The sequence below is a fragment of the Solanum pennellii genome, chromosome 9, assembly GCF_001406875.1.
Source record: "Solanum pennellii chromosome 9, SPENNV200".
Classification (NCBI taxonomy): Eukaryota; Viridiplantae; Streptophyta; class Magnoliopsida; order Solanales; family Solanaceae; genus Solanum; species Solanum pennellii.
The window spans coordinates 19,313,666-19,330,478 of record NC_028645.1 but is presented as its reverse complement, the minus strand read 5'-3'; the positions used below and the strand labels follow the sequence as shown (position 1 = coordinate 19,330,478).

The following is a 16,813-nucleotide window of genomic DNA, read 5'->3' as shown; positions in this document are numbered from 1 at the left end:
TCATTAACAGACTAAAATTAAAAATAATTAAACAATATTTTTTAATTACTTGGCACTCAACCATTGGTTGTAATTTAATTATTTAAAATAATTTTAAACCAACCCATTTTAACTAAACCCGCCCCAAATATTATTAAACCCGCCCCACTTGACCTAATTTAAAAACCCCGCATCTAATCACAAAACCCTAAAACCTTATTCCTCAAATTTTCACAATCAACAGATCGTGCAACAACTTCCATCGTGCAACTCCATCGTCTTCTTCTTCTCAAGTAGTAACTTCCACCGTGTTCCTCACGATCACGATCTACAGAGGATATTTTCGTTCACAATCTCAACTTAAACTCAAGTAAGAACTTTTGTGCACTTCGAAATTTCAGCTAGGATTTAGTTTTTAATCGATGTTACTTGTTTTGAGAATCGATTTCTATTTATGTTAATTTTTCGTGTATTTTGTGCTTTTTTGACAATTATTTATGGTGATATAACAATTTGTTTAGTGTTGTCTATTTATGTTAGTGTTATGTGTTACTATATTGATTTTGAGTAGGATTTTTGTATTGTTGTCTCAAGTTTGTTCTTTTCTGTCTTTACTCGTCGTTTCTCCCTTTATTTCATAATACTTTTCAATTTGTGTTAGTCTGATCTGCCTTTATTATTGTTAGGTATGAAATATTTTATTGAATCGTCCACTTTTTAGATTTTAGGTATTATATTATATTTTTTTGTGTATGTAAAGTTTTACTTTGAAGCATGTGGTCCCTATTCCTTTACTCTTGGTAGATTCCTCTGTTTTTTTAAATATTTTGTTGTTGTCTAATATACCCCTTTTCTCTTCTTTTTTTTTTGTCTATAATGTCCTTTTCTTGAAGAATGGTCGACAAGGTGTACCTATTATTCTATTATGGGGGCAAGTGGGTACTGACACCTAATGTTATTGACATTTAAAAATTAACTCATGTTTGGAAGGAGTATGATCCAGATTTATTGTCATATATAGACATATGTGAAGAGTTCCATGAAAAGTTAGGTTTTAGTATGGTCCAACAACTTCTACTCAGAGGACCTTCTGGGAGGTATTATTTGATTGAGGGGGATTCTGGCATAAGAACAATACAGACAACACTGTCTATTAAATCTGGTGTACTTGAATTGTTTGCTGTAGATGAGGGGGATGATGTTGTTCCAGCTATTGACACCAGCCACAATGATGAACCATACCTAGTCACAGTAGAAGTTGCTACTGAAGGTGAATCAAGTGAGGAAGAAGATGATGAAAATGAACCTAATCTAGTCACAATGAATGGTGGAATAGATGTTGCGACTGAAGGTGAATCAAGTAAGGAAGAAAATGATGAAAATGAGCCTTATCCAAGTGACTAAAATAGTGAAGAATTAGAATCCTTTAGGTTGGAAAAGAAAAGAGAAATTAATGATCAACTTGACAACTTTAAAGAGTTGGAAAAAGGTATGAGTTTTAAGAACCTTGATTAAGCTAAAAGGGTTGTAAGTTACTACTCAATTGCTAGGAAGGTTGCCCTTAGAGTTGAAAAGAATGACTCTGTTAGAGTTAGATATAAGTGTATTGTTGGTTGTCCTTTTGTGTGTCTTATTTCTGAAGTTAAGAAAGGGCAAGGATTTGAAATTAAGACTTTGCAAACAAAACATACATGTCCAGAAGCATTCAGGAATAGAAGAGCTACTCAACAAGCTCTAGCACACTACTTCAAGAATAGGGTCCAAAATGATCCTAAGTGCAAAGTGACTGAAATGAGAAAGATAGTAGATGATAACTTTAAGCTTAATATTAGTTATTCAAAAATGAAGAGGGTTAAAAAGACATGTGCTAGAGAAATTCGATGGTAATTATGTTGATGATTTCAATAAATTAGAGGGTTATGCTCAAGAGTTATGGGATAGTAATCCTGGTACTGATGTGATTATAAACATATCCAAAGAGGCTTTGTTGGAACATGGACAAAGAAAGTTTCTGAGAATGTACATTTGTATTCAGGATTTGAAAAGTGGTTGGAGAGCTGGTTTGAGACCATTTAAAGGGTTAGATGGCACCTTTTAAAGAGGGAAGTTCAAGGGAATTTTATTGGTCTCACTTGGTAAAGATTCAATGAAGCATTTTTATCCACTTGCTTGGGCAGTGGTGGATAGAGAAACTATTAGAACATGGAAATGGTTCATTGAGTTGCTGAGGAACTCATTGGGGTTGGCAGATGGTGAAGGATTGACACTAATGTCTGATATGCAAAAGGTAATTTTGCAAGTGTATGACAGTTTTTTATTTATAGTTATTGTGTACACTTGAATTTTTTTAAGTTATTCTACTCTATTTTTTTCTTATTATTACAGGGCTTGATTGGTGCTGTTAGTGCTTTGCTTCCAAAAGCACAAGTGTGCAAAACACAAAGAAGCCAATTGTTCTAAGTCTTGGAGTGGTGTACAGATGAAGAAAATGTTTTGGTGGTTTGCTTGGAGTACATATGGAGAGGAATTTGAAGACCAATTCAAGCCCATAGGTTCTATGTCTAAAAAAGCAGCAAAAGGTCTTTTATGGTATCCATTATAACATTGGTGCAGGGACTTTTTTGACACTGTCTGCAAAAACTACTCCTGTGATAATAATTTTACTGAGTCTTTCAACAAATGGATTTTGGAAGCAAGGGCAAAACCAATAATAAAGATGCTGGAAGACATTAGAATTAAGGTATTGCCACTATTTTATATAACTATATGATAACATCTATTAATGTTTAATATGATAGTAATATGTAGGTGTTATGTATAGATTATATATGTCATGTACATGTTATATATTTCATTGTTATCTATAGGTTAAGAAAAGGTTGAATAAACTTGAAGAAGAGGGTAAGAAGTGGACAGAAAAGTATAGTCCATATTTTGTGGATCTGTATCATGATTTCAGAATGATTGTACAAGGTTGTCAAGTTGTTGCTAATGGAGACTTAGGATATGAGGTGGTTGAGGGTATAGATAGACATTTTGTGAATCTTGCTACAAAGAAGTGTACTTGTAGGACATGGGATTTGACAGGAATACCATGTCCTCATGGTATTAAAGCATTAGAACATGATAAAATAGAGCCACTGAATGAGATGCATTGGTGGTATTGATCTTTCTTAAGCTATGCAACCACCACAAATTCATAAATTGGTTGGTAGACCAAAATTAAAGAGAGTAAGGGAAAAATATGAGGCAAGAAAAAGGGAAGGATTATCGTCGAAAAGTAGAAAAGGATTACAAATGACATGTGGAAATTGCAGTGTTGTAGGTCACAATAGAAGAGATATCCTCTTGTAAGTCATGTTTTATCAATTTTTAATTACTTACATTGTATAATTATTTATCTTATACTTTCACAAATTTTACAGCTTCAAGAAGGAAGACAAGTTCTCCCCGATGAACCAATCTTTATGCCAACTCCTGAATTTATTGCATCTTCTAGTCGACAAACAAGTCATAAATCAAGGGAAGAATTCAATGAAGTTGTTGGTCCTTCAAAATAAAAGAGAAAAAATGTTTCAAAGGACAAAGTTGATGCACTTCCAAAGAGGTCTAAAAACGATGGAAAAGAAAAAGTTGTTGCACCTTCTATTGCAACTGTTGATGAGGATGAAGTTGAAGACGGTATTGAATATGAGGATGAGGATACAGTCCTTGCACCTAGAGTGATATCTGAAGAAAAAACTAGACTTCAAATGAAGAAGATGCTACAACAACCAATTGGTTCAAGAAGGATTAGTTTTAAGGGTGATGAAAATGGTGTTGTTGTCCCTACTAATTTTCCATACTCACCAAAAAAGCTATCTTGGAAAGGCAGTGCATGTGTGACCTCAAATCAGTTGAAAAAAGTCAAGGAGAAAAAGATTGGCAAGCTTAAGGCAAAGAGGGGCAAGCATTAGAAAGTAGTTGCTAAGTATTGATTAAAAGTTTTTGTTTAGCATGTAATGGCACAGTGGAACTTCTTAAACTGCTATTTTTGGAGGGGCAAGCATTACAAATTAGTTTGATAATGTTTTTTGGGCTGAAAATATTTTGTGACTTGAAAATTTTATGAATGAATTCTATTATTTGGTGGTTTCGTGGAACTGTTGAAATTTTGTGGTCTGTGGAACTGTTGCAGTTTCGTGGTCTGTGGAACTGATGAACAGACTTTTTTTAGAGATTCTTCACTCAATTGTACTGGCATATTATTTTCATTAGTTAACAGAATAACTTCTACTTCAGGTGGAGAAAATGGTTACTTTTCTTTGTTTTTTCTTACTAGGTTTATGTCAAATTCTTATATTTCTATTATAATGAGCTATGGTTTTTTTGGGTATACATCTGAAAGTTGGTAACTTTCTCCTTTATTGATAACTTTTTATTCTAATACTTGCATGTGATTCTTTTATAAATCTAAGTAATCAAAAGATTTGAAGGCTACACGTGTTTGGCACATTCTTCACCTACCAAAGAGTAAATTTCATATCTTTCGCCTTTGAACAGAGGAAGCAACAATCACAGGCTTAATGCCAAATTGAAGAGGAAGCAACAATCACTGGCTTACTAACTCCCCCATACACCCCCCCCCCCNCTCCTATAAAATTACCGGCCACCAAAATTTATCATATCACTTAAAAACCAGAGGACCATTTTTGCTCTGCCATGGAGGGTACTAAGCAAACCCCAACCCCATACTATACTCCAACTTCCAAACCTTCACCACCCACCTACCCTTTTTCTTCTTGGAAAAAACTCAATCTTTACTATTCTTTAGCTGCCATCACTTTCCTCTGTTGTGCTTCTTATTACGCGGCCAATTACAAAACACCACCACCTGTGTTGGCCTTCACCTCTCTAACATTTGGTCCTCTAGTTGATGGAGAGTACAGTGAGGAAGAGATCCAAGTTGATGGAGATTGTCAATTATTGGAAGCTTTGTTGGAGATGGTGGTGATAACTTCTTTTTGGTGTTTGAAGGGCTAAAGAAGCACTGATGAAGAAAGTAAATGAAGGCAAGCAGAGGAACAAGAAGGAAATACTCCATTTTTGTTTTACAAATTAACAAAGTTTTGAGTACATAAAGTAATAGTACTTATATTTCCAGAATATCCATTACTTCAAAACAAATATAAGCTTTGACAGAAAATGCACACACCAATGTATCATTAGTAGACATAACAATATTGCATAATTCTTCATTAGTACACACAACAACAACCAACATCATCTTCACAAATACTCAAAATAAAATGCAGCTTATCGAGCTGCCAAATTCCATCATTATAATAACCAAAAATCACAAAACTAACGTAATCTAATAATACTAACTTAACACAAACAATAGCACCACGCTAATTCATCTTGGCAGCTGCAAAACCAACAATAATGGCCCAAGAAACTGCAAGCAAACTTATCAATTTATGAACTTTCAACTCTAACTTCGAAACTTTATCATCCAAGCTAGATACTTTCTTCATATTTGAACTCTCAATTATATCCATCAACTCCAAATTTGACATTCCCCTTCAAGGAAGAAATTTTCATCAAATCAGAAATTTCATTTCCATTCATATCATTCAACTCAGACATTTCATCGGCAGTCATATCCTTCAAATAAGAATCTCCAATGCCACCCATATCCTCCACAATCTTCTTCAAATGATTTTTTTCGTTACAAATTGAATCCAATACAACTTTTTGATAATGAATCATGGCTGACACATGACGTGGAAGTTTGTTGTCAATCCAATTCCAATAACCACAAGAATTTGACCCAAGACGACCACATCTGTAGAATCGACGTCCACCATTTTCAAGAGTTGTAGCAGTATAATATCTTGCCAAAAATCCACACTTACATGTACGAGATTGAAGTTCTTCAGGGGAAGAAATCGAAGAAGAAGGTGACATTTTCTTCACGGATGAAGAAGATGAAGACGATGGAGTTGCATGATCTGTAGATTGTGAAAATTTGAGGAATAAGGTTTTAGGTTTTTTTTAATTATATGGGTTTTTTTTAAAATTGGGTCAAGTGGGTCGGGTTTAATAATATTTGGGGCGGGTTTATTTAAAATGGGTGGGTTTAAAATTATTTTAAATAATTACATTACAACAAATGGTTGAGTGCCACGTAATTAAAAAATATTATTTAATTATTTTTTATTTTGGTCTGTTACTGAAGGGGTAAATTTGGACCAAAAGGTGGATGTGAAGGGTATTTGGGGGCCAATAGGTGGATGGGGGCTAATTGTGTACCATTTTCAATACTTCGAGGGTATTTTAGGCCCTTTTTTCCGTTTTTTTAATTATAAACAAAGCAACTGTGATACACTTAAAAACTAATAAGATGAAATATTATTATTGTTCAACAAAAATTTAATTGATCGTTTCATAGTTATTAAAAATAATTTTAGAGCTGTTTTTAACTTGGGGCTGATGCTCATGTAAAGACTGCAGATGGTGAAGATGATTATATATGCAAGATTTTTGAGTTTTCCATGGTGTCAATGATATGAAGTATTTTACTGCTCAATAATTTTACAGAGACAAGGACACTGTAATTAAAGATCATGACCAATTTATCGACAACACGTGTGTATTCTTATCAGAAATTAAGGATGACAACCCTCTTGATTACCTTGTAAAGAAAATCAAGATTGTTCTAATACCCTCAAATGTAAGCTTATAGTTCAAGAAAAGTTTGAGATCAAAATATTACCATGACATCAAGCATGTGATCTCATTCTCGACATTTATTAGCTTACCATAAGATGTTTCAAGTCCTGATAATGAATCAGATTCTATCATATCAAGTGACAATGATGTTATGGAGGTCAATGAATTGAAGCGAGAAAAGAAGCTCTTCGATTTCTATTCTAGTTTAGTGAAATGTCCACTAGGTTGTGTCTAGATGTTGATGTTTACGGTTTTCAACTTTTAACAAAATGGATTGTTGACCTAAATCGATATGCTGTGACAACTTAAAAGTGAACCACCCAGAAATTGAGGTAAGGAATGAATTAGCTGAAGATTTGTTATTGCTTTTGAAGGAGTGGGAGCAGCTTTGTGCATCCTGTTCCTTGCTGAAAAGTAATACCCCAACAAACTCTTTGTTGAAAGTAGGAGAAGAGGATGTGGAAGATGATGATGATAGTACATATGATGATTGGGATCTGGAAATAATAATGAATGACAATTTTTGGAGGTGGAAGGGATTTTAGAAGTTTGTTATGGAGACCTAGTGAAAATAAAGAAGTCAAACCCTTTACTTTAAGGTACATTGGAAGGGTTATGACTCAGATGAAGGAAGACACTTAAAATGATAGAAGACTTAGATGGTTGCCAAGATAAAATAAACAATTTTGTAACCAAGGGCTTCAAAGCAACTATTTTGCCATTAATCGGGGAAGTAGACATCATATGTGAGGATTCTCCTTGTCAGGGCATAAGTGGATTTAAACGTTTTAAGAACTTAGAAAATCCATTGCAAGATTCAAAAAAATAAATAACTTTGAAGTATTCATGAGTTAGCTTTTGGAGTTAAGTTAGGCTCATGTGTCATATTTTTACATAGAATCAGAGTCAAACTCATCCCAATTAGTTTTTCAATAATGTTGGGCCCCCATTTAGAAGCGTCAGATTATGTTGAAGAAATCGTTAGTCTGTTACCCATGCAGCAATTTCAATTTATGAAAATGCTACCCATGCAGCGATTTCAGATTTTTTCAAAAAAATAAATAAATTATGTTGACAGAGTCGATGCTTCATCATCGATTTTAATTGAATATTTTCACGCCCCAAATGATGTTAATTTTGTTTGAAATACATCGCTCCCTCAGGGGGCCAACATTGGTGAACAACAAATTAGAATGGATTTGGCTCTAATTCTATGGAAAGATATGACACATGGGTCTAACTCAACTCCAAAAGTTGGCTCAAGAATATTTCGAATTATATATTTTTTGAATCTTGTAATCAATTTGTTAAGTTCCTAAAACAATTAAATTTAGTTATACCCTAACAAGGAGAGTCCTCAAATAGGATGTCTACTTCCCCATGTAATGCAAAATAGTTGCGTTAAAGCCTTTGGTCACAAAATCTTTTATTTTATCTTAGCAATCATCTAAGTCTTCTATCGTTTTAAGTGTCTCCATCTGAGTCATAACCCTTCCAACGTACCTTAAAGTAAAGGGTTGACTTCTTTATTTTCACTAGGTCTCCATGACACACTTCTAAAATCTCTCCCACCTCAAAAATTTGTCATTCACTAATACTGTCAGATCCCCATCATCATATGTACCATCATCGTCATCTTCCACATCCTCATCTCCTTCTTTCAGCAAAGAGCGTGTTGGGTATTGTTTTTCAACAAGGAGCAGGATGCACAAAGTTGCTCCCACTCCTTCAAAAAAAATAACAAATCTTCAGTTGATTCATTCCTTACCTCAATTTCTGGGTGGTTGATATACCGTGGTTTCACGGTATTTTTAATGTTTTTTCCTTAAGTTTAGTGTGTCAAAAGCCTTTTTGTATTAATTTTTATGTAAGTTTCTCTTTATTTGCAGGGAATCTGTCTAAAGATGAACGCGGAAGTTTTTGATCAAGAAATGCAGAAAAGTACCACCTACGGAGCGACGGTCCGTCGTGCCAGTGACGGTCCGTAGGTGGCATCGTAGTGAAGCTTCTGAAGGAAGATGGGGAAGTCTGACCAAGTGTGGGGTTACGAAGTGCATGATGGACCGTCGTAGCTATGACGGTCCATCCTGCTAGTTCATCGTGATGATCAGAGAAGTAGTCCAGTACCCAAATTCCAAGATTTTAAGTGTTATGGAATGGAGACCCTCGACGGACCATTGTGCCTCTGACGATCAGTCATACCTGCAGTCAAGGGTAATGAAGAGAGAAGCAGAAGAATTTGCAAAGTATGGGACGACGGAGTCCATGACGGCCCGTCGTGACCACGACGACCCGTCGCGAGGTCCGTCGACCCAGCCACGTTTTGACATATTTTCAGCAAATAGAGTCCTTCTTTGATTAGGTTTTTGTTTTTTATAAATAGTTCGAAAAACCTCGTTTTGGGGGTTAGACTCTTGGTTATTAGGCACTTTTATGTTAGATTCTGTGTGAAGAGATTATTTTGATTATTACACTTTGGATTGTTACACTTTTCTCTGGAGTTGATTGTTGGTGATTTTGTCGATTAATCAAGTAAATTTCTGGATTTTATTCTTTCTCATTGAAGTAAGTGCATGAATTCTTATATTGTATATATGAATATTGTGATTATGACTATGAGTAACTAAACTCCATAACTAGGGTTGTGGGAACCATGAATAATAAGATAAAATCTAACTAAAATAACAATTCTAGAATAATGTCTTGCATGTATTGATAATTATTTCGCTTAGAAGTCTTTTTAACGGATGGCCAACGTTAGAACTCGACTTAATGCTACTAGCCGGACCAAGGAGGTAGATAATAGGAAAAGAATTATCAACATAGATTTAGTGTATACTATCTAATAGGCTAGTATTGATTGGTACAAGGTAATAACTTAGTCAAATATCGAATACAATGCTTAATATGAGGTAAAGGTAAGGATTAGTATAGCAACACACATAGCTGGACCAAGGTGCGGAATGAAATTTTCTAGATGCCGGACCAAGGATTTAGAAATACATAACTTATCACTTTGCATGCAAGATACTAGGAAAGAATTGTTATAGTTAGAATTATCAAGTTAGGAACCTGTGGGGAACACGTAAACCCTAGTTACTTTTATTAATTGATTAAACTCCATAATTTGAATCTGTTAGTTGTCTACTTTAATTAAGCTAGTTATTTTCATTCATTTAGAAATAAAAACATCCCTTTTATTGTCTTTGTTTTCCAAGGAAATAGTTGACTAAATAATAGTAATAATAGATTGAAGTTAAGTCTGAACTACTTTCCTCGTGGGAAAGATCCCAACCTCATTAGTTTGGTTCTTTACTTGATACGACCGCTTTACTTCTTATTTGAGAAGTAAGTTTGAGTGTATCAGTAGTTCACTTTTAAGTTATCACAAGCATATCGTTTAGGTCAACAATCCATTTAGTTAAAAGTTGAACGCCGTAAACATCAACATCCAGACACAGCCTAGTGACATTTCACTAAACCATAATAGAGATTCAAGAGCTTCTTTTCTCGCTTCAATTAATTGACCTCCATAACAACATTGTCACTTGATATGATAGAATTTGGTTTATTATCAAGACTCGAAACATTTTATGGTAAGCTAATAAATGTCGAGAATGACACCAAATACTTAATGTCATAGTAATATTTTAATCTCAAACTTTTCTTGAACTATAAGCTTACATTTGAGGGTATTGGAACAATCTTGATTTTCTTTACAAGGCAATCAAGAGGGTTGACATCCTTGATTTTTGATAAGAATACACACTTGTTGTCGATAAATTGGTCATGATCTTTAATTACAGTATCCTTGACTATGTAAAATTATTGAGCAGTAAAATACTTCATATCATCGACACTGTTGAAAAACTCAAAAATCTTGCATATATAATCAATTTCACCATTTGTAGCCTTTACATGAGCATCCCCAAGTTAAAACTGCTCTAAAATTATTTTTAATAATAGAGAAACTATCAACTAAAATTTTGTTGAATGTTATTTGGTACTTTAATTCATTTCATGTCAAGTCTTCTTAGGATATATTCTGTCTGTTTTTGCTTAGTTTACTTATTTTTCGTCAATCGAATATCCTAGAATTCACCATTTAACTCCTTAGTTGAAGTCAAATTTCTACTGCTCGAATGTGATGGCCACACAATGCTAAGCCCGGTGTGTGGAGTACCTTCTACAGAATCATAAGTACCTCGAAAATGTTTGAATTGAATATCAGTAAGTACCTTGGATGTAACAACAATCTAATATATTTGTCTGATGAATTAACCGTAAAATATGCGTGTACAATCGTGGTTAAATATTATGTATTCTTATTATAATTTATAACTTGCTGACACGTTTATGTGGGCTATTCAAGTAGGAAAATACTACTAACATTATATACTCCAGATTATGATTAAAATAATCCACATGTGTTTTCCATCCACTGTACATCAAATTTGAAAATAAAAAATGTTCAACTACGCTAGCAGCACAACATAGTGTCCTCTAGTCAGAAAAATATATTAGTTCTGGAGATAAATATGACCCGAAACTTTTGATTAAGAATGAAAGGATACTTGTCATTACCATAACCTTTGTTGATGACATGATGAAGCTTCAAATGGCAAAAACGTGTGAAAGTATTAATAATGAGCTAGATTAAGGGTGTGTTTCGTATGAAGGAAAACATTTTTCAATTTTCTCATGTTTCTTGGATCAAATGTTCCAGAAACTGTTTTTTCAATTTTCTCATGTTTGATTGGGTAAAATGTTCCAGAAAATGTTTTTCAATTTTCATGTTTGGTTGGGTCAAATGATCTAGAAAATATTTTCTAAATCTACTAATTTTTCTCATTTAAGGAAATAACTCCCCTTCAAAACTTAAAGAAATATTTTCCAAAACTCTCTTCGAACCTCCCCCTAACCCCCTACCCCACCTTACCATCCCCCAACCCACCGCCTATTTGAATGATAGGAAAATATTATTACTTATGGATGTAGAATACAAATTAATTTTGTTTTAATCTTTTTTAAGTATAAAAACCTTAAGCTAAACAACTTTTTATCATGTTAACAGTTTTAAGGGTATTTCAGACATTTATTTTTTTAAAAAAAAATTTTACCATCACTTATTTGCCAGACACATCAATAACTTTTTTTTCAACTGCAACACTTTTATCCTAACACAAAATTACTTATTTTAAAAAGGGAAAATTATATATAGTGGCGAACTAATAAATCAAATTAAATGTTATAACCACATTTTAATTTAATTGTCTTGTAGCAAACTGTTTGTCAGTCACCTCTCTCTCTCAATCTCTCGCTCGCCACTCTCCCTTTATCGCTCCATATCTCGCACGCTCCATCTCATTTTTATACAAACACAAATGTATAAAATGTGTTTGCGTTTGTATAAAACGAGAAAAAATTGTATATATACATATATTTTTGGTCCTCTCTCCCCTCTCCCAGATCACTCTCACCACTCTCTCATATCTCGCTCGCCACCTTCGTGTCTATCGGTTGTACAAACAGAAATGAGATGTACAAATTGCGTTTTTTTATGTATAAAGGGAGAGAAAATTGTATATACACTTGCAAATACATATATTTTCGTCCTATACACTTATAATTATAAAATATAAATATTCTCCTGCCCAATTTTCTTTTGTCTTTCTCTTTTTCATTTTATACATACACAAATTATACAATTGATTTGTATAGACCTGCTTTCTTTTCAATATGTATAACGAATTATACAATTGATTTCTTTGTATATGTATAGCAAAATTATACATATTTATGTTTGCTATGAAGAGCAATTATGCAAACTTTTCTATAGCATACAACTATGAATTTGTGTTTGCTATATGTGGAAGTTGCTCTTATAAAAATAAGTTTCAGCACTTTAAAAGGTTATTCCCTCCATTTCAAAAAGAATGACCCTATTTCCTTTTTAGTGTGTTTCAAAAGGAATGACCCCTTTCCTTCTTTGGCAACACTTTAACTTTAACTTTATATATGACATGCTTAAGACCGCAAGATTAAAGGGAATTTTGGTACATTTGACATAATTTTAATTTAGAACCACAAGATTAAAAAGTCTTCTTTCTTTTCTTAAACTCCATTCCAAGTCAAACTAGGTCATCTTTTTTGAAATAGGGGGAGTACTTTTTTTAAGCCAATCCAAACGGGCTCTTAATCAATGTCTCCCCCAGATACCCATATCTCGTGTTGCCCCACAACAGTACTAATAAAGGAATTTACACAACAGTATTAAATAGAATTCTAAATCTACCTAGTTATAAGAGTTATAATAACATAATACTATTAAGGGGTCGTTTGGTGTGAGGGATTAAATATAATAGTGATAGAATAAGGAAACAGCGATGGGATAAAAAATTATCGTGTTTGGTGGTCATGTTTGGGATAACGTATCCCACCATTTATATCATAGTGATGGGATACGTTATCCAATATATATGGTGGGATAAGTTATCCCAGAATAGCTAACCCAGGATAACATATACTGAGATAACTTGTTCCAACCAAAACAACCCCTTAATTCTATTTTTATCCAATTACACTACCAGAATAGTATCAATTGTCTCATTACTATATCACTCATAACTCATCCTTGAAGATCCACATGAAATTTTTAATTAAATTAAAAATCACTACAAATAAAAGAAATCCTAACCCAAAATAATTAAGAGCACTAGAAATGGGTGCAAGAAATCCAAGGAAGAATCAGAAAATAGACATCAAGGACACATAGCTTTAGTGGCATAGTATAGTATTTACCAGAAAATGCTATATGAGGAAAAAATAGGGTGCCCTTTTCCTGTGCTTCCACAAGGATTCAGGTGAGAGAGATAAGAGAAATTGTATGTGTACGAAGCCTGTAGACCATAGCCAACAACTTCAACGTCAAATTTCATTATTATAAATATAATGAAAATAAGAACCCTCTTATCTCATTTTCAACCCATGGCTTCATAGGGAAGTTTGATGACACCTAGATTAGTCCTCACTATCACCTCTAAATGTTGTACAGGGACAAAATAATCTAATACCATGGGCTGCCCATTTTTTTCATGATATCTCACCAAAATATACTAGCATGTACATCAAATGAAGTTTGTACCATCACCTCATCTAAGCAACTAACAAATTTTCCCTCTGAAAGATGTCAAAACTACTTCCCATAGTTCGGAAAGAATCAAGACCAACTAAAACACACTTTGCATTTTTATTTTTCTCGTAAGTAAAATATTTACAAAAAGTACCAAAATGGTTCATAATAGATTACAGGTCCTAAATTGCACCTCGCACTCCAAACATACTACATTTTTTCCCCTGATAAGTTAAAAGACAAATACTTATTCCTCCTATCTGAGTACTACTATAACACCAAAGATACAAATTCTTGATATATATGTTTCTAATTCTAGGTATCTGCAGGCTGCAACCACTTCCCCTCAAAGCACTTTCAAAAACAACAAATGAATACTACTTCGTACTAAAGGATCAGAACAGAGCTGCTTATCCTATCTTAAGGCACAACAGTAAATGGCGACAAGTAACTTCCCAACAGGAACCATGTTGTAAGTGTCAGACCTTCAACTAAATATATAAAGACGTTACAATTCGAGACTTAAATACCTGATGTCTCATAACCAATGGCAGCAGGAGCATTCCTGCCCATGTTTGGGTCAAATAAGCTCTTTGTTTCAGCTGCAGAGTTGAATGGCACATTCGCTGACAGCATGAAATGGCAAACTTTGGGCAAGATTGTTGTTATTAGGAACAACAGGAAACAAGGGTTGAGATACAGGAACAGGTGGGGCCGGGAGCCCTGGAGGAGAAACAAGCTTTGGTGGAGCAATGGCTGGTATTGGAGGCCTCATATTTTGCACAGGAAATAATGGTTGTTGCGGCATAACCATAAGTGAAGGAGGTGGAACCGAGACAGCAGGATACTGTGAATACCAAGAAAGATGGCAAGGGGGGACTGACCAACCAGCAGGAGGAATAGGCAACGCAGGATTATAGATACACCAAACAGACGGTATCCATGTAAGAATTTATAAACCTATTAGAGCTAGTGATTAGACGTCTAAAGCTGATAATAAATTCAGCACATAACCAAAAAAGCAATAAAATATAGACGAGAAGGTTGACAAGATATAAATGCAAATGCTAAAATTTTCCCTAACATCCTCTTATTTTAATGATGGCAGTATCTTTTCCAAGTTGCACGCTACTTGAGTAATCCCCCAGGTAGCTAATTAACATCCACAAGTGTAGGTGTTACCATAACAGTGAATCTGTAATCTTGAGTCCCTGACTATCAACAAGAGTTACAAAATATGGATTCATACTAAGCGTTGTAACAAGGATTCAAACATGGAATCTCCAGACTATTGCTCCTATTCCTCAACAACCCAACTATCCTATGGATACAATTTTTGGCATTACCTATAGGCCAGAACACTATGCCACAATTACTATAACAAAGTCGGAACTGGGATATTCTGATCATTGCTATAATAATGAGCTTGAATCCTTTTTTTGAGGACAGTAACAATTAATCAATATATTCACAATAGATATGCTACATCCAAATATGTAGTTCCCCTTCATAACTCACACCTTGAACCTCTAGCAGCACTATTTTTTTACAATTAATCTAAAACATCCAAAATATCTTCATTATTTTGCTTGTTTGACCTTAATAAGCTTCAATCACTTTTTTTAGAAGGTGACAGTCTTGTATTATATTCCAAAAAATCAAACCTGCCACAACTTGTCTCATATATTCATTATTTTGCTTCAATCCTTGTCTCATATATTCATTATTTTGATTGTTTGATCAACTAATACTACTCCTAACATAGGAAATCTTTCAGAAGAAAGAGTTGGTAATCCTAGAATAGAGAAATAAAGCAAGATGTAGCCCCACCACCACCACCACAGCCTCCCTCTTTCCTCCCCTAGTGATAAGGCAAAAGCAAGTTGTATTTCTTAAGAAGATCAGAAGTCTACAATAAAAAAAAACTACTTTAGTTTAAAGAGAGATCTTGCCTCTCGTTTTTTGCTAATCCATTGACTCGGGATGGGTTCCTCGTTAAAAATTCTAAAAGTTACCCTCTTAAATGAAATATATGATTTGTCCTTCTCTATAGATTGTTGTGTCATTGACTACTCAGAATTGAAAATATTTTCTTCTTTTCAAGAAACACTACGAGTCTTTGCATTTGTTTTGTCTTGACCACAGATACTTATTCAAGGAATATATTCTTTAATATAGTGATAAATCGACATGAATGACAGTTTCCATCTTAAACAAAACTTGTTCAAGGAGAACATACTTCAAGATGAACTAACTTCACACTTCAAGCACAAAATGAAGAGACTGTGTCCTGGATCTTATGCGGGCATGCATTCTCAGAGACCCCAAAAATCTTGCTAATAGAAAAAATCCATCCATGTCCACAGATTTAGCATGTAGCATACAAAAAGGTAAGGTTTTTAAAATAAGCTAACTTATGCAACAGCATATGAAAATGAAAGTATCATAAAGTATTCTAGCACAAAGGAGCTGAAAAGAATAAGCATTTTTATTAGAACCATACAGTGGTGGCACTACGCCAAAAGTTGCCCGGGGAGGATATCCTGGAAGTGCACCACCAAGATACTGGGATGATGGAATGTCCACTTTGGAGTTTTCGCTGGAGAATCATCTTCTACAGGAAAATAAAATCCAATAGAGGAACATATTTAGCTTTATGTAGTCATGAAAGTGAGCAGACAGAACAGACCTGTTAGTGACGGAGGAAAATATCTGCAGAAAGCTGAAAAGGTAATAAGCTCATACTAACTCAAACAAAGAAATGCACTAAAATCTCAAACACAAAGGTAAAAAGCTTTAAACAACTAAAAGTAGGCGTGTGCATTAAGATTAAACAGAAAAATCAAATGGAACCGAATTTATTTGTTTTGGTTTTGGATTAATAATATAATTTGTTTGGTTTCATATTTAGAAAATAAAAACCGAAAAAACCAAATAACCGATATATATATATATATATATATATATATATATATATATATATATATA

General features: G+C 34.0%; 3 pseudogenes; 2 read left to right on the top strand and 1 right to left on the bottom strand.

Moving 5' to 3' along the window:
• The first annotated feature begins 1,038 nt into the window (after positions 1 to 1,038).
• Positions 1,039 to 2,749, top strand: LOC107030993 (annotated as a pseudogene).
• Positions 2,750 to 6,443: 3,694 nt separating this feature from the next.
• LOC107030035 lies at positions 6,444 to 7,528 on the top strand (annotated as a pseudogene).
• Positions 7,529 to 7,968: 440 nt separating this feature from the next.
• Positions 7,969 to 14,633, bottom strand: LOC107030034 (annotated as a pseudogene).
• Between the last annotated feature and the right edge of the window lie 2,180 nt (positions 14,634 to 16,813).